Source organism: Moschus berezovskii, chromosome 9 (assembly GCF_049115385.1).
Source record: "Moschus berezovskii isolate FMDL1 chromosome 9, NW_MosBer_1.0, whole genome shotgun sequence".
NCBI classification, from domain to species: Eukaryota; Metazoa; Chordata; class Mammalia; order Artiodactyla; family Moschidae; genus Moschus; species Moschus berezovskii.
Window position 1 is genome coordinate 57,273,005 of NC_142468.1, and position 22,325 is coordinate 57,295,329.

A 22,325-nucleotide genomic window follows, 5' to 3' on the forward strand; every position below is an offset into this window, starting at 1 on the left:
AAATTCAGACAGCATCAATTATGCTAATTTTTAATGGGTGGAATACTCCTCTTTGGTCACCTAATCTACAAAGCTGCAGTGATTTTGATTTAGAAATTGCATTTATGAAACTCACCAAGATGATAAAATGCATTCAGTTGTTCACTCTGGTAAGAATAACGGAGTCAGTCTAGCTGATTATCTAAAAACACATAAAAGCAACTCAAATCATAGATCCTAATAGTTTTTTTCTATGAAAAAGAATAAAATAGTAAAATGGAATATATGGCAGCCTATTATTAAACCAAATTAAACTTGGGAAGATGGAACTCCAAAACATTACTGGTAGAAGTAACTGTAATATTAAAATGTGCATACCTCTATAGGAATCAAAAACATCTTTCTAAAAGGACATATTTTTGCTTTCTATATCACTGCCTTAATGAACACAAAATTATAACATCAAATCGATACACAGTAAGCATTTAAGGGAATAGTTATGCTAATGTTTCCTTCAGAATAATTCCTTGTTGCTATAGACATCAATTTATTCAATATTTATTGAGTACCTCCAAGATAGGTTTCCCTGGTGGCTCAGCGGTAAATAATCTGCCTACAATGCAGGAGAGTTGAGTTCGACCCCTGGATTGGGAAGATCCCCTGAAAAAGAAATGGCAACCCACTCCAATATTCTTGCCTAGGAAATCCCAGGCGCAGAGGAAGCTGGCAGGCTACAGTCCATGGCGTTGCAAGGTCGGAGATGACTAAAGCAACTAAACCAACACCACTACACCTTCAGGACAATCATTTATTGTCACAGACAACAACTCCATACTTATTAAGCTAGTACTGTATGTCAGGCACATTGCTAGGCATAAAGATTTAATAATGATTGTTTACTTCAGATTGGTGGGAATACATATCTAAATACATGCATTACACAATGTAATAATGTCAGTAATAAAATATGCAGAAGTTTCTATGGGCACGTAATGAACAAGAAGAGTATGGAGGAGAAGCAAGAGGAGCCTGTAGCATGGGGTGAAACCTGAACTGAAGAGAAGGATCGCAACTCAGGAAAGGGGCTAATATTAATATTGATGCAGAGTTCAGAGTAAACAAAACATGCAGGTCATAGATCACAGGATTTGTCAGAGAAACATGGAGATGTTTCTCTGGAATTTGGAGTACAAAAATAAAGACTGATGTGAGATGATATTAAGGAACCTCAAGAGCATAGGCGTGGGGAGTCATGGAAGATTTTACTCAGGGGATGGGATGGTGCATCACTTAGGTGGTTGTATAGAAGGTGATTCAAGGAGGTAAAATTGGACTAGCAAACCAGTTAGGACACTTGTAAAATTCACATAAGGGATACTGAAGGGACAAACCAGGGAAGTGGCACAAAGAAAAGAGGATAATTTCAAGATATACTTGGGTATAAATCTAGCAGAACATTTTTATGTTGGGAATTTGGGAAGTAGCCATGAATGACCAAGAAGTTTCTAACTAGAGAATCTTGAGTAATGCCTATTATTTTACCCATTACCTTAAATAACAAAGAGAGGAAAAGAGAAAAGATTCCGGGATGATTAGGGTTATTTCTATTCTGGACATGTTAATATAACACGCCTGTGGAATGTCCTCTTAACGATGTGCGGAGGGCTAATGTATATATTTTTCGGAAACTTTGAGGACAAACGTGTGTAAGTCATTGGTTTTATGCACTGCCTAAAACTATGGGAATGATTGATATTTCCAAGGAAAAGTGTACATATGTTATTAAAGACAGTGGAACCACATAGAACGCAAACCAATAATTAACAATAAACTGTGGAAGAACAGCTTGATCCTAAGTAGTATTTTTTAGAGTTACAAAGAAGATGATCCAGGAAAGTTTGGTGCCCAAAGAATTTGAAGACTGTGATTCTCAAACTGGAAAGCAGGTCAAGTCCAGACGACTGGTCCTTACCGAGTTCCCACTTAAGAAATGCATAAGGTGGTAAGGAAATTAGGAAACCACCATCTTATCTAGAATTATTTCACTATTCATAATTAATTGTCTTCACGGTCACTAATCATTTCTTTTGCAATATCTAATCTACTTTCAGGGGCTTCCCAAGCGGTGCTAGTGGTAAAAGAACCCACCTGCCAATGCAGGAGACATAAGAGACCTAGGTTCATTCCCTGGGTTGGGAAGATCCCCTGGAGAAGGAAATGTCAACCCACTCCAGTATTCTTGCCTGGAGAATCTCATGAACAGAGAAGCCTGGCGAGCTCCAGCCCATGCACAAGACTGCGACTTAGCACGCACGCAATCTACTTTTAACTCTAGAGTATTTTTCATCTTAGCTATTATACTTTCCATCTCTTTACATTCAGTTTGAGTCTTTCTACAAAATACTTTTCATATCTTAAGTTAATGTTTTGAGCATATTAAATCCAGTTAAAATAACTCATGTCTGCTAATATCATCTGTGTCAGTTTTTGGTTGGTTTTGATTGATTGATGTTTTCTCATCTTTACAAGTCATTATTTTCTTGCTTTCTTACATGTCTGGTAGTCTGACTGGGTGTCAGACATTGTAAACTTTACCCTGATAGGTGATGGGTTTTGGGTTTTTTTGTATTTATTTTGGAGCTTATTTGTGGATGTAGCTTTTTTTTTTTTCAAGATTTACTTTATTTTTGGCTCTGCTGGGTCTTTTTTGCTGTATGTGGGCTTTCCCTAATTGCAGAGAGCAGGGGCTACTCTCTAGTAGTAAGCAGTGTGCAGGCTTCTCATTGCTGTGGCTTCTCTTGTTGCAGAGCACAGGCTTCAGGCAAACAGACTCAGTTAGTTGTGGCCCAGGAGCTTAGTTGCTCTGCAGCATGTGGGATCTTCCTGCTTTAGGGATCGAACCCTTGTCGCCTGCATTGGCAGGTGGATTCTTAAACACTGAGCCACTGGGGAAAGCCCTGTGGATGTAGTTTAGATATTAATATTCAGAAAAATTTTGAAATTTTTGTTCTTGCTTTAAAGATTTGTTAGGTGAGATTAGAATAGTCTTTGATAGCAGGCTGATTGTTTCTCAGTACTAAGGCAAAATCTTCTGAGTTCTCTATCCAAGGACCCATGAATTATGAGATTTTTCCAAGTCCTGTGTTCAGTTCAGTTCAGTCGCTCAGTCGTGTCCGACTCTCCGCGACCCCATGAATCACAGCACACCAGGCCTCCCTATCCATCACCAACTCCCGGAGTTCACTCAAACTCAATTCCACAGAGTCGGTGATGCCATCCAGCCATCTCATTCTCTGTCGTCCCCTTCTCCTCCCGCCCCCAACCCTTCCCAGCATCAGAGTCTTTTCCAGTGAGTCAGCTCGTCGCATGAGGTGGCCAAAGTATTGCAGTTTCCGTTTTAGCATCAGTCCTTCCAGTGAACACCCAGGATTGATCTCCTTTAGAATGGACTGGTTGGATCTCCTTGCAGTCCAAGGGACTCTCAAGAGTCTTCTCCAACACCACAGTTCAAAAGCATCGATTCTTCGGGGATCAGCTTTCTTCACAGTCCAACTCTCACGTCCATACATGACCACAGGCGTTAGCTGGACACTAATCCCTTAATTGCATCCCTCTGGGCCTTTCCCAGCCTTAGGTAGTTTTCTTTCATTCGAGTCCCAATCGGGACTTTGCTGAGAACTTTGTCTCTTTCTCTCCAGTTCTTTCTTTGATGGTTTTCTACCGTACATACTCTAGCTGCCTTGGACTCTCAGGCCTCTCTCTTCAACCCAGATTTTCTAGTAGGCTCTACCTTTGTTCTACTTTCTTCATAATCTATAAATTCTGTATAGGGCAGTCATAGAGCAAACCTTGTTTGACTTCTATCACTCAGAGTTCACTGTTCTTTATTACCTGATGTTGTCTAGTGTTCTCAATAACATTGATTCAGAATTTTTGTCAAGTTCTTTGGCTGTTTCGGTGGGGAGGATAAATCTGGTTTCTGTTACTCTATCCTGGAGGGAAGCCAATCAAAAAATGAAGATTTTGAATCAATGGATTTCTAAGCTATTTAAATTACTAATGAGAAATGAAGATAAATAAAATATTTTTTATATTGGCTCTCTAGGTTCTTCTATGTCCAAGACATTTCAAGGTCTATTGGCCAAGGATTACTTCACTTCATACATTTTGATTGTTCAAGGAAACACAACTGCAGCATCCTACCCCATTATTTTAAATTTAATTTTGTTTTCAAGTTTCTCATTGCTGTCAACTTTTTTTCCAACTATTTTTTTCCTCAAAAGTCATTTATAAACTATCAGGCTTCTCAAAAATCTTTCTTTGGCGTGTGATGCTTACCAGAAAAGCATGGCCAAAAAAAAAAAAAAAAATAGTATGAAATATATTGCCATATAAATTAAGTTGTGAGAAATTTTAATATTATTCACATGTAGATTTGTGGCATCTAAGGATGTCTTTAATTTGAGTGGATAGGATTTCTGTTACCTCTTGGAATTTTAAATGAAAAATAAGTGATTCTGAGCCTCTGTTAACATTGATACATTTTATGTTTTGTTAGGAGTTTGTATACATTCAGATTAGTTTGATCATAAACTCTTAAAAAAAATACCACTTGCAAAGTACTTTGTCTAAGTCTGTCCAATATATTTGCTTAGCTGACAATAACATTATTGTGTAGTACTTTTCCAGGCAAATAGAAATTTTCTCCTTCTGAAATTTCTTTGGGGCTCTTTTTCTAGAATTAATTTAGCATAATCAGTGCTTGTAATGAAAATATATTTCGCTATATTCAGAAGGATTAGGTGGAAAAGTTTCTAAAAAAGTAAAATTAATGCAGTGTGAGTCTTACAATGTCCCTTTTGTTTTATATCCTACACCTAGGAAAATATTTAACTGCCCTGTTTAATCCTTTACTTCTTTCACAGTACATTTCAGACATTTTCTGTGGGAAAAGTATAGAGACATTATGAGACTGACTTCACATTTTCTTAGTCACAGACAAAAAGAATTCTGGAGATCTTCTATTCTTATACTCTCATTTAAAGATTTGGAAGTAGGCTTTGAGACAATTTATCTTAAATCACACAAATCCTTAACATTAAATAGGGATTGGAAAAGAGATTATAATGTTCTCATCACATTATTCTGCTTTTATATTTATCTAAGAATAATAATAACAATCCTGAAAATGTAGTCCTTAGTAGACATTTCATGCTTATGTAGATATATATCTGACATTTTAAGCCAAGTCCCATGGCAGTTATAGACGTGATGATGGCTCCTGAAGTAACGAACAATTGAAAACATTTTCTAATTGAAGTTGATATTGCCATCTAGTTCTTTCTGTTTTTGCCAGCAGTCAAAATCTCATGTTATTATTTGAGATTAGAAGCTTTGACATTTATCCAGCAAGTTGGACCGGCATAGTCTTGAGAAGTTACACTTAGTGTTAATATTTATATGGTTTCTCCAAAAAAACCAAAAAATCTAAAAATAAAAAATCAAAATTTAGGCTACCCACCTGTTTATTATGTTGTTGTTGTGATTGTTCAATTGCCCAGTCATGTCAGACCCTTTGCAACCCCATGGACTGCAGCATGCCAGACCTCCCTGTCCTGTACTGTTTATTATGTGATCTCTCTTCAGATCTCTTCTGTATTAGTTATGGATAGTTCTCCTGCTCTTTGCACATAAGAAGTGGGGAAAAGGCCATACTCCCCTCCTGCGATGGCCCACACTCTGTGGAGTGTGCTTCTCCCGGAATCTGAATAAATCCACGTTACCTATCAAAAAAAAGGGGGCGGGGAAAGGATAGTCTAATTATTTACTGAACCAGTAATAAAATGAAGGTAAAATTATTAATGTTAATAGCTCTTTTCAAATTTAGTCTCATCCTGAAGTTTTTCCAAGTGATGGACACTGTCACTTTTCAAACTGCATTCCAAGTCTTTGACTTTGCCTTAGCAGTAATGATCAGAACCAGTATATCTCATCAGAAAGAAAACATTTGCAGAAGGCACCATTCATGTTGAAGTCAGATCATCAGAATTGTATTGTAATCTTTGACTCCCCATCTGCTTTTACTCATTAATGCTACATATAGCTCTTCCTACTTTTCTGAGAAATTATATTTGAACATCAGCTCGAATGGCATCATCTGTATTTTCCTACATATTGATATCACTGTCTTTATGCTTTAAAGCATTATAAATAAATGTAAGAAACTGTCAATCGATGAATTAAATTAATTTTAAGTAGTATAGTTCTAATACAGAAATTCACATATATTTTTTTAAACTCCAGTGGCAACCCACTCTAGTACTCTTGCCTGGAAAATCCCATGGGGGGAGGAGCCTGGTGGGCTGCAGTCCATGGGGTCGCTAAGAGTCAGACACCACTGAGTGACTTCACTTTCACTTTTCACTTTCATGCATTGGAGAAGGAAATGGCAACCCACTCCAGTGTTCTTGCCTGGAGAATCCCAGGGACAGGGAGCCTTGTGGGCTGCTGTCTATGGGGTCGCACAGAGTCGGACACGACTGAAGTGACTTAGCAGCAGCAGCAGCATTTCCTCACTAGGAATTCATTTTCTGTTCATGCAGTATTTCTTGCATATTAAGTTTGCTGAATTCCAAAATCACTGCAGATGCTGATTGCAGCCATGAAATTAAAAGACGCTTGCTCCTTGGAAGGAAAGTTATGACCAACCTTGATAGTATATTAAAAAGCAGAGACATTACTTTGCCAACCAAGGTCCGTCTAGTCAAGGCAATGGTTTTTCCCGTGGTCATGTATGGATGTGAGAGTTGGACTGTGAAGAAGGCTGATCGCCGAAGAATCGATGCTTTTAAACTGTGGTGTTGGAGAAGACTCTTGAGAGTCCCTTATACTGCAAGGAGATCCAACCAGTCCATTCTAAGGGAGATCAGTCCTGGATGTTCATTTGAGGGACTGATGCTAAAGCTGAAACTGCAATACTTTGGCTACCTCATGCAACGAGTTGACTCACTGGAAAAGACTCTGATGCTGGGAAAGGTTGGGGGTGGGAGGAGAAGGGGACGACCGAGAATGAGATGGCTGGATGGCATCACCGACTCTGTGGACATGAGTTTGAGTGAACTCCGGGAGTTGGTGATGGACAGGGAGGCCTGGCTTGCTGTGGTTCATGGGGTCGCTAAGAGTTGGACACGACTGAGCGACTGAACTGAACTGAACTGAATTGCATGCACACACTGTGAAAATATTACCATTTTAAATTTGTCACTTCAGTTAAGGGAAACCATTTTAAATCAGATCAGTGTGATTGTGTGAAAAACAGACTCTGAGTAATTTGAACCCTCTTTCAGGAGACCTAAATGTCAACATTCTCTCCTTGAGAATCTAGATGCCATTAATTCCTTCTTGAAAACAATTAAGCCAAATGTGTCAGAAGTATTGAAGAGGAAAGGAACATAGTCTTATCCTTGTAATGTAATAGTAGTCAGAATCATGATGGTACTTAATTAAAATATGACATAGTTGAACCTATTAAATTAGAGAGCATTTCTTCTCTGAATGAATATAATTCAGACTGTTTTCATTGCATATAGATCATACCTTCCAAGTTGAGATACATCATATTATAATGGAATATTATAGTTTCTCATCTTTGTATTTGAGGAAAAATGATGTTTGTCACCAAGGATTTATTTTTAAAAGCACTTGAAAGTTTGGCCAAGGTACATTATTTAAATCTAATACATATACATTTTATCTCTGTTATCTATGTCATAGTCAAAAACAATATAAAGGAGAGAGTATCCCTCTAGGTCTTCGTCTCAAAGCCTTTTATAAGTCTATTAGAATCTATGTGTCATAATAATTCAGATAGCATTGTAGTTGATGTTCAGAGCATAAAGAGAATAATGTAATAAATATTTCTTTGTGAGAGTCCAGTGAGTTAAAAGACAATCTATATCTTCCCAATAACAAAGCTGCTATGGAAATTAAAGGAAACAAATGAATACAATGCACAGTGTATTTTTCTTTCTTCTTGTCCAAACAGGACCATCAGGAAGGTTACAGTGTTTCTCTAGCCTGTTGGATTGGATCTCCCTATCATCACAAGATTTCAAATAAATATTAAAAATACCAGTTATAACTGTACCAAGAGTTTGATAGTTAAAAGTTATTTTTATCATCCCAGTAATAACTGCTACTAATTCTCTGGTTTCTTTTCCACACAACTAAAATGCTGTTACACTTATATGGAAAGTAATTAACTTTATTCAGAGACAAACTGTATTATCTATAGTTGTACAGATAAATGTAAACAGTGTTTACAAATCAGTTTTTACTACTTCATTTAGGATCACCATGAAATATCCCTATAAAAGAATGTTCTAGATAGAGGCAGTCCTCTGGGCATATGACAATTCACCTTTTGCTGATTTGTATTTCTGCTGTTTGTCCAACTACACACTTGTGGTCAACCTTGCCAGTAGGCAAGCAGTGCACATATTAAAATACATCAGTCAATCTACTCCCTGACATTTACCATAAAAGGCTCCCCAACACTCCCTCTCAATCTGACCAGAAAAGAAGGGTGGCAGCGTCCTTCACAGCCTTGCTGCTTGGAGAGCTTTGTTTTTAGCACAAACCTAGGTTCAATCTTGTGTTTTTGATCAAGCTGCACAGGGAGGCAGAAAGAGGGGAAGAAAAAGAAAATTAATAGGAAAAATAGAAGTGTTTAATACTTTAAACTCAGTAACAGAAGTTATGAAATGCTTTGAGCAATGGCAGAATCATTGTTTTACTGAAAGGCAGAGTCCAGCTGCTCACTGCTTAAAAGTCAATATAAGGCCAGGTTGGTGGAAAGGAAAGTTTGCATAATACATCCTTGTTCATTCTTCCTTCCAGGATTAAAATTTGACTGGGAGGCAGAAATCTACACTTTCTTCCATTCAATCTTTAAAATACACGCATAAAAGAAAAAATGGTGATGATAACATCCTACTTCTATTCAGGAAAGTATTTGTCTTGGGGGCAAAGTGGAAAATATTTGATTTTGTGGAATCAGACTCATAATAGCATGAATTTTGAGTTCTGACTTTCTCCAAGATAACATTTCATTCATGTTCTTATCTTCAGGAGAGAAGACTCAGCATCACATGACTGAAACTAAGAAGGGGGTGGGAATAACCATTTATTTACTCTTAACATTGATTCTTTACCAGGTAAGCAGCACGTATTAAAAAAAAGAAAAAGGAAAAAAGTCCCATTACTTAAAAACCCATGGTTAGGAAAAAGGCAGTACTTTCTCACAGATAGGCTGATGATAGGGGCAATTTAAAATGATCCTGAAGAACCATGTGTTCCAAATAATTGTGTATAATAATTATGTGAAATATATTCATTTCAGCCTTGTTCAGAAAAACAAAGTAATTTTATTGTCTAACAATAACAATACATACTGACTGAATACATTTTGTTCTATCAATAACATGGACTATTCTGCCACTATTAAAATGACTTCTCCTTTTCCATATTCAGTGCTGTTGAATTTTTATACCATTGATTTTTTTTTATTTAAATCTTCTCTCTTGTAATTTAAATAGTCCTCTGAGGGTTTTTTAGCCACTACCCAGATATCGGAGAAGGCAATGGCAACCTACTCCAGTACTTTTGCCTGGAAAATCCCATGGACAGAGGAGCCTGGTAGGCAGCAGTCCATGGGGTCGCTAAGTGGAACACGACTGAGAGACTTCACTTTCACTTTTTGCTTTGATGCATTGGAGAAGGAAATGGCAACCCACTCCAGTGTTCTTGCCTGGAGGATCCCAGGGACGGAGGAGCCTGGTGGGCTGCCGTCTGTGGGGTCACACAGGGTCGGACACGACTGAAGTGACTTAGCAGTAGCAGATATCTTCCCAAACACCACCCTAAGTCAAATGCAAATTATCATTCCCAGGCAGCCAAACTAAGGCTTCAGTCCTGATTCTGTCTGAGGATGGAGCATTTCTACACTGCCAACTTGGTTCTAAATATTTTAACTCTGGTCTGCCATTTTATTTTGGCCTCAGTGATATAAGACAAATTGGATGCTTTTCAAAGAAATGGCTTTGGACACTATTAACGTATAATACTTGTCTCCAAAGAGGTAAGCAAGAAATCCTCTCCATACATAATTTAATTCTAAATTAAATATAATAATGAAAAAACTTCTTAAATCTGTTTATCCTATAAAATCATGAAACTTATCCTCATTCTTGTAGACCATATTTAAGTAGGGAAAGGAAAGTCCTCAGAAAATTCACCACAAATTTACCTTTAAGGAGTCATATTAAACACTCTAAGATAAGACAGAAACAAAAATCTTTGTATTCATAAAAACAGACTTGTGCTCTAATTTGTTGCAATGAAATAAGGTTAGAGATCATATTAAATTACACACATTAGTTTGATGTTGAACATAGCTCTTTATTAAGCTAATTTTTCTTCAGAAAGAACAAACTAATTCATTTTGGTACATAGAAATTTTTCTGGGAATATGGTCACTAAGTGCATAGGTTAGTTTTTCTACCAAAGGATACTGGAAGCAAGGAGAATTTGTGAGACAAGATGGAAAAATTTACGAAGAGTCTTATGTCTATAAAAATGAAATTAAAAATTGGTAATTGTCCTTACATTGGCTTTGTATCCAGAATTTAGTAACAAATGTAGATTGATTTCATTCGTCTATTCTTTCAACACTAATGTCTTAAGACTTAGTGCCATCCACTGTTCTAGATACTGGAAGTTTGAAGATCTGCCACCAAACCCATAAATATCTTCAAGTATTTAAAACAAAGGATATGGGGAATATGATTAACTTATTCACTGTGTAAACACTTGTTCTGGGCTTCAGTAAACATAGTACTGTCACAATGAACATGGAACTGATTCATCCATAAAATGTATCTTTAATAGAAAGCCAGTGTTATGAGATATGTTTAGAGAACATTGGAGGGAATCTATTTCAGAGAAAAAAAAATTTCCTTACCCTTGAACCCAAAAAGTGATATGATTTGTTTTTTGTAGCTGTTTTTATTCTATTATTCAATTAGGTTTAGTTTTGTTTTAAAACTGACACAGAGCTTATAAAATGGAAAACTGCTGTACAAGGAAGATCCTATTATTGGCTTTGTTGAGAAAGTTTTTTTGCAAGCAAGAATTCTGAAGACCACCAATAATAAATGATACCAGGATTGTCAATTTTAGGTTTGGCTCCTCTATTTCTCAGTAAATCTGCAAATTAAAGTTCTGCATTTAGGTTTGTTTTATTCATATTTGTAGCTCATTTTTGAAGGTATTCGAGGTCCTGGCATAGAAGGTGACATTGCCATTGATGATGTATCAATTGCAGAAGGAGAATGTGCAAAACAAGACCTAACGACCAAGAGTAAGTGTCTCTTCTTGAATCTGTTGGTGTGATGTTAAAGTAAAGTAATGACTATTAGGCTAATATGGTCTAATTGTTAAAATGAATTTATTTTTAGTTTGTTTATTCAAAAATTTCCTATGCATGAAACTCTAAAATTTCAAACATATTTTAAAATCAAATTATTAAATCCAGTGGTAGACACTAGACCTCAGTTATCTGACCTAAAATTAAAGTAATTTTGATTTTGGTTCATATAAGGCACACACACTTTGATTTTTAATTAAGGTTTTTAAGTATTTTTGTTTATGTTATTAATTTCAGAGGAAATTTAAACTATTATTAAAATATCTGGCTAATCCAAATAATCATCCTACATTTATATAGCCATGGCTATTTTTATTCCCCCAAGTTTATGAATGTATTTTCTAGGTCTCACTTTTGCCAACCATTTTAACAGATTCAATCTTGTGATGAGTCTTAGTATATAAAGTAATGGAGTAGCCTGATTTTTTTCCTGGAATGATTAATCTCCTACGTGCATCACAATCTTGTTTAGTAATTTGGTTTCACTATTTATTCTGGTTTGAGTATTATGATATAATGATATCTTCAAATTGTATTTTTTTCACCAAAAATTCAGTTTTAGTGAAAGAGGTTTATATAGAAAATTATAAATAATGCAAAAAGTATCAGAGTTACTTTTTTTTTTAAATCCTCATTATATTATTCATGTGAAGGTGAGAAATTTAAAATTATTCTTATGAAAAATTCCTCCAATTGAAGGATTTTCATAGAACCATCTGGAATCTTTAATTTTGGGGTTATTTAAAGAGGTGGCAATCAAACTAAATATATACAAATAACTCATCAATTATTTAACACTTACAAAAAGAGCATGAAAATCCACTTTGTATAAGTCTAGAGCAAATCAGAGTCTTTGTGAATTGAGTATATTTGGTGAGAAATTATATCAGTCTGGATGTTGAAAGTCAAATTTACACAACTGTCCACTGATTGCTCATAAAAACTGAACTGACTCTATTTTTGAATATTGTTAAGAGACAAAAATTAAGATTGTGTATAACAATGAGCCATTTTGCTCATTTTTTTTTTCACCTTCTTGTCATGACACTTAACATTTCAAGTAACAATTTTAGTAAAAAGTTCTCCTCATATCTGGCTAGTTTTGCCTTAGAAAACCAGTAGCTAAATCCAAATGAAATAGGTTTATCAAATACACAGAAAAACAAGCATTCTTCTCAGAGGGAAAACAGATTTCTTTTGAATTTCAGAACATGGATCCAAGACAGTAACATTATATTAACTGAAGATAGTTACCATCTTATACAGAAATCTTACGTTTTGATGATTAAATGAAAATTATTATAAATCAAATACACTTTCCAAATGAGGAAAGCAAGAGAACATAATTTACTCTCCCAAAAGGAGAAAGGAGAAATGTAGCCACAGTGAAATGACCATGACAACCCATAGGCACTTTATTATTATATGATGGAACAGTTTCATAATCAGTTTTCTTCTCCTAAACTACTAAATCCAGAAAAATGTCTGACTATATTAAGTAAGATATCTATATTTATTGGCGGTATCTTTATTTAGCCTCTGTTCAGTTCAGTTCAGTTCAGTCGCTCAGTCGTGTCCAACTCTGCAACCCCATGAATCACAGCACGCCAGGCCTCCCTGTCCATCACCAACTCCCGGAGTTCACCCAAACTCATGTCCATCGAGTCAGTGATGCCATCCAGTCATCTCATTCTCCATCATCCCCCCATCTCCTCCCACCCCCAATCCCTCCTAGCATCAGACTCTTTTCCAGTGAGTCAACTCGTCGCATGAGGTGGCCAAAGTATTGGAGTTTCAGCTTTAGCCTCTGTAAATCAGAGAAAATAAATCTAATTGAACGAAAAAATTTCTTTGCTATGAGATAATATTCTGTTACATTTGTTTCTCTTTAACCATCACTTTTTAAGTTCATTTTGATGAAAACTGTTGGATGAATATTAAATTTATGTTAATTTTTAAGTGCAAACCAGCTTGGAGGCCAAAGGCCTCTTCCTAATTGCTCAGGCTCCCAACCCCTCTTCAGTAGTTAATATAGCACTCTGACCACGCTATCAAAAGCTGAGATTGTGTGTCCCTGTCTAACCCCAGCTCGCTCCTAGGTGAGACCCATTTTGTAACTTAAGACAGGTTAATGAATTATTGGGTTTGTCCTTGTGAGTCCTCCTAGGTAAACTACACATTCTAAGAGGTATCATCTGGATATGAAATTTACTTAAATTACCAGCTACAGGAGGCATCTCAAGGCTGATCGGTGAAACAATTTTTAGTTAGATCAGACTTCATAGCACTTTAAAAAATTACACTAAGGAGAAAATGATTTACCTAATTTACAGATAATTGACTGATCTAAATAGATATAATCCATTATTTTCAGTAGTTAATTCCTTTACCCATAATAATCTCTACCTAGTTTTCATAGAGTAGATTTTCTCTCAGTGGTCTTTAAGCTTAAACATATCGGAAAACTTTAAAAATAAAAAGCTGACCTTTTAGATTTTTGAGAATTTTCTCTGTGTGCATGCCTTCATGTGGCCAACAAAACTCTGAGGTTGAGCTAAGCCACAAACTCATATAAATATCTTCTGAACAGGTTTTGTAGCATATCATATAAATTAAAAAATCTGAAATAGTTTAATTTTATCAAATTTCTAGGCATATATTCAAGTTATTTTCCTTTTCATTTGTCTTGGAAATGAATCTGATAAATAAAACAAACCAAACCACAACAACAAATGTTTTTCAAAAATATCTTCTGTGTACTAAAATTGTTTTGTTAGTTCACTAAAGTTGTATATTGGTAGCTTCATGGGGTACTTAGTCTCCTTTTCCATTTGTTTCTTGGCATTTATTTCCTTGTCTTTAGATTCCGTTGATGGTGCTGTTGGAATTTTAGTACATATATGGCTTTTTCCGGTTATCGTCCTCATCTCTATCTTAAGTCCTTGAAGGTGACCTTACCCTGGCAGAGACTATAAAAGATTCACCAGGCACTAGCATGAAGAAAGAGTCTTTGTAAATGGACACTGAAAAAACAAACTACCAAAGATTCCTCCACTGACTACTGACTCAAAAATAAAATAATAAAAACAAATTTTTTTAAGCACTGGGGATAAAAAGACATCATGGGAAATATAACTTATTCCACACTACAAATAAAAGAAAATCTTGACTTGAGTAGAGAAGAGACCTTCAGGTGCTTCTATGGCTAAAAAGATTACATACAGCATCATCTGGTCATCTGGTTGAACTCGGGGAGAAAAAAAAAGAGCTATAGAAATCCTTGTCAAAGCACAAAGTCATGGCTGGTTTTGTTTCAAATGAATAGCTTGCTTGTTACTATGGAAACCTAATGGCCTGCCAACGAAAACCTCACTGTAAACAGGGTATGTGAAGAGCTGGCATTTATTTTCCTTTTGAGAAGGTTTTGCATAGAGAATTAAATAAATGTAGGCCCTTTTACCTTTGGTTGTTACCCTTCCTTGACAATAACCCAAACTCAGAATTATTTAAAACATTCTTCTTCCTCCCCACCTTATCCCGGTCCCACCTTTATTATTTGTTTTCCTCCCATGGCTAAGCTAGATAACTGTATGCTGTCTCTTTTTGCATGTACTACTATCCAGGATGGTAAACCTGGGCTTACACATGACACAGGCTTATCGGAGTTTGCTTGCGGCCACTTGAACACCCAAACTAAGTCATCTGTTCCAATGAAGAAACCAAACCACCATCTTTTATAAATTGCCGTGGAAACCAAGTGCCTTCAATGAGACAAGCCTGAATAATTTTCAACTCAGAAGCTTGCACTGCTAAGAGTGGTTTGTATAAAACTATTTTATAAACAAACTACAGAGCCTAAATGTGCAATTACAGGCAAGACAACAAAGCCGCTTCTGAAGAGAAAGGACCGAAGCTACTGCATAAGCCCATGCAGACGAGATATTTGTTGTTTGACCTTCTAGACAGCCATGGCCTTTTGGCTTATTGTCCATTAGAAAATAACTTCCATTGAGACCAGACATGGGAGCAACCATTTTTTTCTTCCAGGTTATTAAATGGGTCAACCAGAACAAAAGGTTGTTAAGATAATAATTAGCGCAGAAGGTGGTAAAACACAAGCGTGATTTTTTACTCTGACCTCCATTTGAAATGAAATTGGCCCTAGCTTTAGAGGGAACAAGAAAATGTCTGTTATTGCAGTGCATGCAAACTCTACAGTGGAACTGGGCCTGAAAAATCTGGCTTTATTCTAAACACTGAGGGTAAAATGCCTCTGCCCTTTAATCAGACTCTGTGCAAATTGTGAAATATTATTTTATTATTTTGCCAAGATTAAAAAACACTTTTACAAAAAAAAATAACAAAAACCTGTAAAAATGATTTTGAGCTACCTGAGGACAAATCATACCTTTAACCAGCCAGTTTTCCAATGCATTGTAAATTTCACTTAAACCTGTTGGTTATGAAAATTTGAAGATCTTTTTCCTTAAATTATCTCAGCTTTTAACTTCATTTAAAAAGAATTTGTCTAAAGAAGAATACTATTACTATTATTATATGTTCTTTCAACACCCCAGGGTCACACAGAGTCGGACACGACTGAAGCGACTTAGCAGCAGCAGCAGCAGCATGCAAGTAATTGGGATATAAGTATTAAATTATAACATTTGCAAATATTAATATATAAAGCACAACAAAATGTAGTGGGAAAATGACAAAGTTTGATTTTTTTAAAAGAAAATTCTGTAGAAATGTTTGTGCAAATTCAGTAATTCAACTTAAAAGATAATTTTACAGCTGTGTTCAATAAAGCCTCTTTCCAGGTAAGGTATGAAAAGCAATATGTGTGTGTGTTGAACAATGCTTACTTATCACCAAAATGAGTAGGTATACAATTTACTGGTTATGTTACCATGGGATAGGTCTTCAGTGCTTCATATACTGTAATGTCTGCAGGAAGAAATTCTGACAGGGAATCTCTGATGCACTCTCCCTCATATGTAATACATGTTAAAAAAAAAAAAAAAGCAAACTTTTGAAAGTAAAATATGAAACAAATATGAACTTGGAATTTAATGTGTATTTTCATAGTTAAAGAGGGGACCAGTCTGAATATTCCAGTAGTAATAGAATCGAGCTAACTCAAGTTCTTTAAATTAAGCAGAATAAACAGATGAATTTCATAACATATTTGAACAGATCAGGCATATTGAAAAAAATTTCAAAATTATAGTCACCTATCTGTTTTATCAAACCAAAGAAATTAAACAATATTTGAGGCACTTAGCTTCATATTTACTAAATCTCCCTTCACCTTGACTTCCATTTTATGTGGCAACTAACCATATCTCTCCACTCTCCCATATTAGCGAATCATATTTTTTAATTGATTTTCTGCATATTCATTTCTGATAATATCAATAAAAATATTCTAGATCAAAAGAGAGGCTTAACTCTTTTTCCTTGATCTTTATTTGAGTGAGGCTTTTGCAAAAATCACAACAAAAGAAAATCTACATTCAGAATATTTGGATATGTATATGTCCTTCCCAGAAAAAGAATCAAGTCTTTTCTCCTAAGTCACCCTGCACAAAGAAACTGCTGTCAGAAAAAGATACAGTTCTACTACTTAACATTCACAAAGTACTAAAGTCTTTCTATAACCTTTCACAGAGTAAGAATACACAAGGCTTCAGAAGTTCATGAGAACTGGCTGGTACTCCAAAAAGTAATTTTGATTAAATGAGAAATTGCAGATGAGTGCCAAAAACAAAAGAGGAATCAGAACTGCAAATCAATCAACTTTATTGATATGGTAATAAATTAAAATATATAACTCAAGTGGGTTCTAGCTTGCTTATATAAACCAACAAACATAGAGTCAATGTTTTTCACGCAGAGAAATGTTTAGTTGCTTTAATTGAAAGGCAATGGATAAAAATGCAGAAATTTTTAAAAGGTTGGCATACAGGGAATGTAAATTGTGAGGTATTCCCTTCTTTAATAATAGTTATAATAATGACAACTTTAAAGCACTTAATCTGTTTACCAACTGCCTTCCTTTTCCTAATACTTTTGTATATGAGTTGAACTCTCCAATGTATTCCCCCTTTTCCTTTGTGATACTTTTTAAGTGTAATTGATGCCAGTATTTTGTGTTGTTCCTCTCTCATAGGAAGGCATTAGGCAATGGAACTTTTAATTTCCTGGGAGAAAGATTATATCATATAATCTACTGCCAGTAGTTGATCCTAATTAATAAGAAGCATTACTCTGTTTCATCAGTTCAAAGATGCTTGTTTATCCACATTTTAACATCTCTGCAATCAGGCATATTTTCATTACAATTAGCAGCATTTCTGTGTTGTGATATATAAAATAAGAGTGCATCCTAAAAACAATGGCATCTTAGTTATTGAAATTCACCAAAGTTTCCAAAAGTTTCAAATCCTGCCCAGTGTTATTACTTTTCAATAGAAATAATAGCCACTTCGTATTTGTAGGATTTATATTACTTATTGAATATACATTATTTAAAAATAACATAACTTTAATTTTGAGCTTTTAAAAAATCTGTCTTCTCTTACATACATTATAATACAAACCTAGCCCTGCTTTCTTTTTCTTTTTTTCCTACTACCTATTTTTTAGTTCTATCATGAATTACAATATGCCACGTGCCCCTGGATTAAAATGTTTTCTGTTTTTATGTGATTCATAGCACTCAATGTGTTAGAAGTTTGGCCTGCCGTTAAATTTTCTTTCAGAGATTTGAAAAATGCATGGTGCATCACAATGTCATGTAATAGGCTAAACTAATGGTATTTCATTTCACCTACATCACAGCATTGATTTTGGCATGGCAATCAATTGTGATAATTACAATAATGAGAATTTCAAACCAGCTGGTCAGTTACATCATGTTAAAAATGGTAAAAACAACAACAACAACAAACATTCTTTACTTTTATATTTTAAAAATAAGAATGACAACTGTACTAACTTTTCACCAAACATGCATTTTTATTTTAAAGACTTCATAATAAACTTATCTGTCAAAATGTGTAATTTGAAGAACAATTAATTTAGTTTCATACTTCTGACTGTATGAAACTGACTGTGGTGTTTGTCATGATCAATTTTTGTTTGTTTTGATTAGTGAATTGAAAGATGCTGATAGACTACATAATCAGACTTTGATAGAATGACTTCAAAGGATTCTTTTGAATGCATGTTCTTTATCAACAAACTTTTTTTTTAATGTGCCTTTCAAAGATCAGAGCCTCTCAACAGACATTTAAACTGGAAAAAATTTGTTCTGAATTCAATTTCTTCTTGGGTGATGGCTACTTCTTACTAACTGCTTCGTCTGCATCTCAACAAGGCAGTAGGTATACTCTTCTTGCAATTGGGTAGTTGATGTCAAGGAGGAGTTATTGCATTTTCTGTGAAAACAATAAAATCATAGGGTTCAGTCCCAAGTTATTTCCTTTTCTACAATGCTCCCTGTGTGACTAACTGGCTTGATTAGTTTTCTTAGTGCTTATTTTTAAAAAGCAATGTCTCTGGCATTTTCTAGAAAAGCTACTGCAGAATATCAAAGTTCTCTGCTGATATCCATAATATTTATAAGTAAATATGTATGTATTTTTACATAGAAAAAGTAAGACTTAAAAACTTGAAATTTTAATGTGAAATATGCCAGTTCAGAATCAATCTATCATATGTATATGTCTGTTTGGAAACAGAAGTGAAAGTTAGGTTAGGGAGAGATAAATATTCCATATATTTGTATATGGACTACTTTATTGACATTAATATAAGGCTTAATAAATCATGATTGGTGATTTAATTACTCTGAATCTAAATTGAGTATATTGGAATTAAGGAATTGGAATTCAAAATTTGAATAAGGCAAGGGTTAAACTCTGGGTGGAAACTGAAATAGTTTTTCTTAAAGGAACATTTACAACTGATGAATTTAACTTCCATTGTACTAATTTTCCATAAGTTGAGTTTAAATGTCATCTTATTTTTCAATAAAGTGATGGGAAATTCTATGAAATAGGGATTAGCCTATTAGTTTCAGTTTGTTTTAGTATGGCTCTCAGTTGTTGTCCTGGATTTCCAGGATACCATTTTTATTTCTTGAGGCATCAATATATTTAAATGTATACGTTCAATAAAATATATGCTGTGTTAAATTCATATCGAATATTAGTTACATTTTAGATCTCAAAGTTTAGATTTAACTTACTTTTCCTTTTGATATTTTCCTTCTGCTGATAGTTGCAGATAGCTGTATATAATCTTCCCTTGGATTTTCTTTCAATAAATGAAATTATGTTAAATACTCTTCTAGTGTTTTGGGCGGAGAAGGCAATGGCAAGCCACTCCAGTACTCTTGCCTAGAAAATCCCATGGATGGAGGAGCCTGGTGGGCTGAAGTCCATGGGGTCGCTAAGGGTCGGATGCGACTGAGCGACTTCACTTTCACTTTTCACTTTCACACATTGGAGAAGGAAATGGCAACCCACTCCAGTGTTCTTGCCTGGAGAATCTCAGGGATGGGAGAGCCTTGTGGGCTTCCGTCTATGGGGTCACACAGAGTCGGACACGACTGAAGTGACTTAGCAGCAGCAGCAGCAGTGTTTTGGGGGAAATTTCTGCTGTTAATAAGCACTTAGGTTAGAAACAAAAAGATATTTAGAATACTAATTATATTTTCAAATTAAGATGAAAATGCCATCATTTCTCTCACCATTGAATAGCTTTTGATGGCTGGATGGCATCACCGACTCGATGGACATGAGTTTGAGTGAACTCCGGGAGTTGGTGATGGACAGGGAGGCCTGGCGTGCTGTGATTCATGGGGTCGCAAAGAGTTGGACATGATGGAGCGACTAAACTGAACTGAACTGATAGACTCAACACTGCAGTGAAGCACAATTAGCCCATTAAAGATATGTGTTGATTTTTGCATCCTTTCTGAGGGATCATTTATAAGATTGTGTTAAATAAGTAGGCACTAAAGTTTTCCTGAATAAACTGTGATTTAAGAATGGTGGCTCAATTTAGTAACTGTGGGCTTCTGTATAGTATGTGAAATAACTGACTACAGATTAACAGTAATGCTATTTTCCAGGATGAAAGTTTTAATCACATATTTCATGGAGGCACTGTATATATATCATCCAAAAAAAAAATTTGAACTGAAAATCACATTGAAAATTCTGAATGAGATTGACAAAGCCACAACCCTATTAAAGATCACAGCCATCATTCTCAAAAGCTTCACTCTGGCAATCACTTGCAGGCATTTAACGGGGGTGTTTAATATCCTCCCAAAAACACTGGGCAGGAAGAACAAACCTTCCAGCATGCCTGCAATGTGAACCTCGTGTCTCACAACTGAAAATTGGCTTGAGCTTACCCTGCTGACTGCTTTGCCAGCAGTCCAGCATTTAAAACCTTGAATTCCTGTCCGTTCATCTGTAGTTGTGTTTACGTCTCTCACTTAAGCAGTTTTCAGCACACTTCTGTGGTTCTTTTGACATAGTGAATGTGCAGGTGTATGTCTGACTGCCAGGGACTGTGTCCAGATCTGGTCTTTATTGCTAAAACAGACATCTTTGAGTATTTGAATCACTGCATATGCCATATTTACTCTTGTGTAGGTAGGCCAATTTTCCTCCAGCTAAAGATATAATTTAAAATTATTTCTCCCTGCTTACTCCTCCACTTTCTCCCATTGCCTATGCTAAATAATTCAGCTCAGTACTCCAAAAGTGCTGTGAGTCACCCAGCCCATCTATATTCTTTCAGGGTTATGCTGCTGCTGCTAAGTCACTTCAGTCGTGTCCGACTCTGTGTGACCCCATAGACGGAAGCCCACCAGGCTCCCCCGTCCCTGGGATTCTCCAGGCAAGAGCACTGGGTTGCCATTTCCTTCTCCAATGTGTGAAAGTGAAAAGTGAAAGTGAAGTCGCTCAGTCGTGTCCGACTCTTAGCGACCCCACGGACTGCAGACTACCAGGCTCAACCATCCATGGGATTTTCTAGGCAAGAGTACTGGAGTGGCTTGCCATTGCCTTCTCCGTTTCAGGGTTATAGAGAAGGTCAAAACATGTAAAAAAAAAAAAAAAGGAGCCTATATGGAACAGACTTAGAGAAAAAGTGGAAAAATCTCAACAGATCAACGTAATCGCTTCGACTGAACCAAATTTCATTTTTATTTTGATCTCATTTCCTGGAAAAGGCACACAATTCAGGAAGACTAGTTAGGCAAGGGAGTGAAAAATTCATTGCAGCTAGCCTGCTTCTCCTCTGAGGCTCAAGGTTTGAAACTTTTGCAATTATGAACTGGAAATCCATGTGTTACATAATGCATTTCTGGAAAAATGCCCAAGACACATATGTGCTCTACGAAGCTCTAATACTAACATTAATCTAATGAATGGTATATTAGAAAATGATTTGTGTACAATATGGAGACATGAGAAACGAGGAAAGCATATTTTCTGAGCGAAGGTTGTAGAATGAAATGCAAAAAATAATCCATCCCCTAAACACAGCTTCCAGCTACCACATCAACCAACAGGATAAGCTGGGGCACCTTTGCAGAATGCTGAACGATCGCTCTGTTTTCTGTCACCCAGGGGAAAGCATTTTCCAAATCTCGTGCAGGTGTCTGAGAGAGACTACCTAAAAGGAAAGAAGCTGCATTTTCCTTTTTGAGCCTCTGGATGATGTTTTTTCATATATAAGCTTATTTTTTTTAATATCAGTTCATTTTTCAAATGCAGCAGAATCTAAGCCCCTGTTTATTCCAGGGGGTTAATTTGGTTAAACCTGATACATC

The 22,325-nt window shown here is 35.8% G+C and overlaps 1 long non-coding RNA gene across 2 annotated transcripts in view; it reads left to right on the forward strand.

The window, feature by feature from the left end:
* The window catches only part of LOC129563233 (uncharacterized), a 35,903-nt gene extending 19,082 nt beyond the window's left edge, over positions 1-16,821 (forward strand). For both annotated transcript variants that reach the window (XR_008687320.2, XR_016038214.1), the window contains exons 3-6: positions 8,878-9,194; positions 9,929-10,117; positions 11,293-11,398; positions 14,328-16,821. This is a non-coding gene — a long non-coding RNA (uncharacterized LOC129563233). The remainder of the gene's footprint in view (positions 1-8,877; positions 9,195-9,928; positions 10,118-11,292; positions 11,399-14,327) is intronic.
* The last annotated feature ends 5,504 nt before the right edge of the window (positions 16,822-22,325 follow it).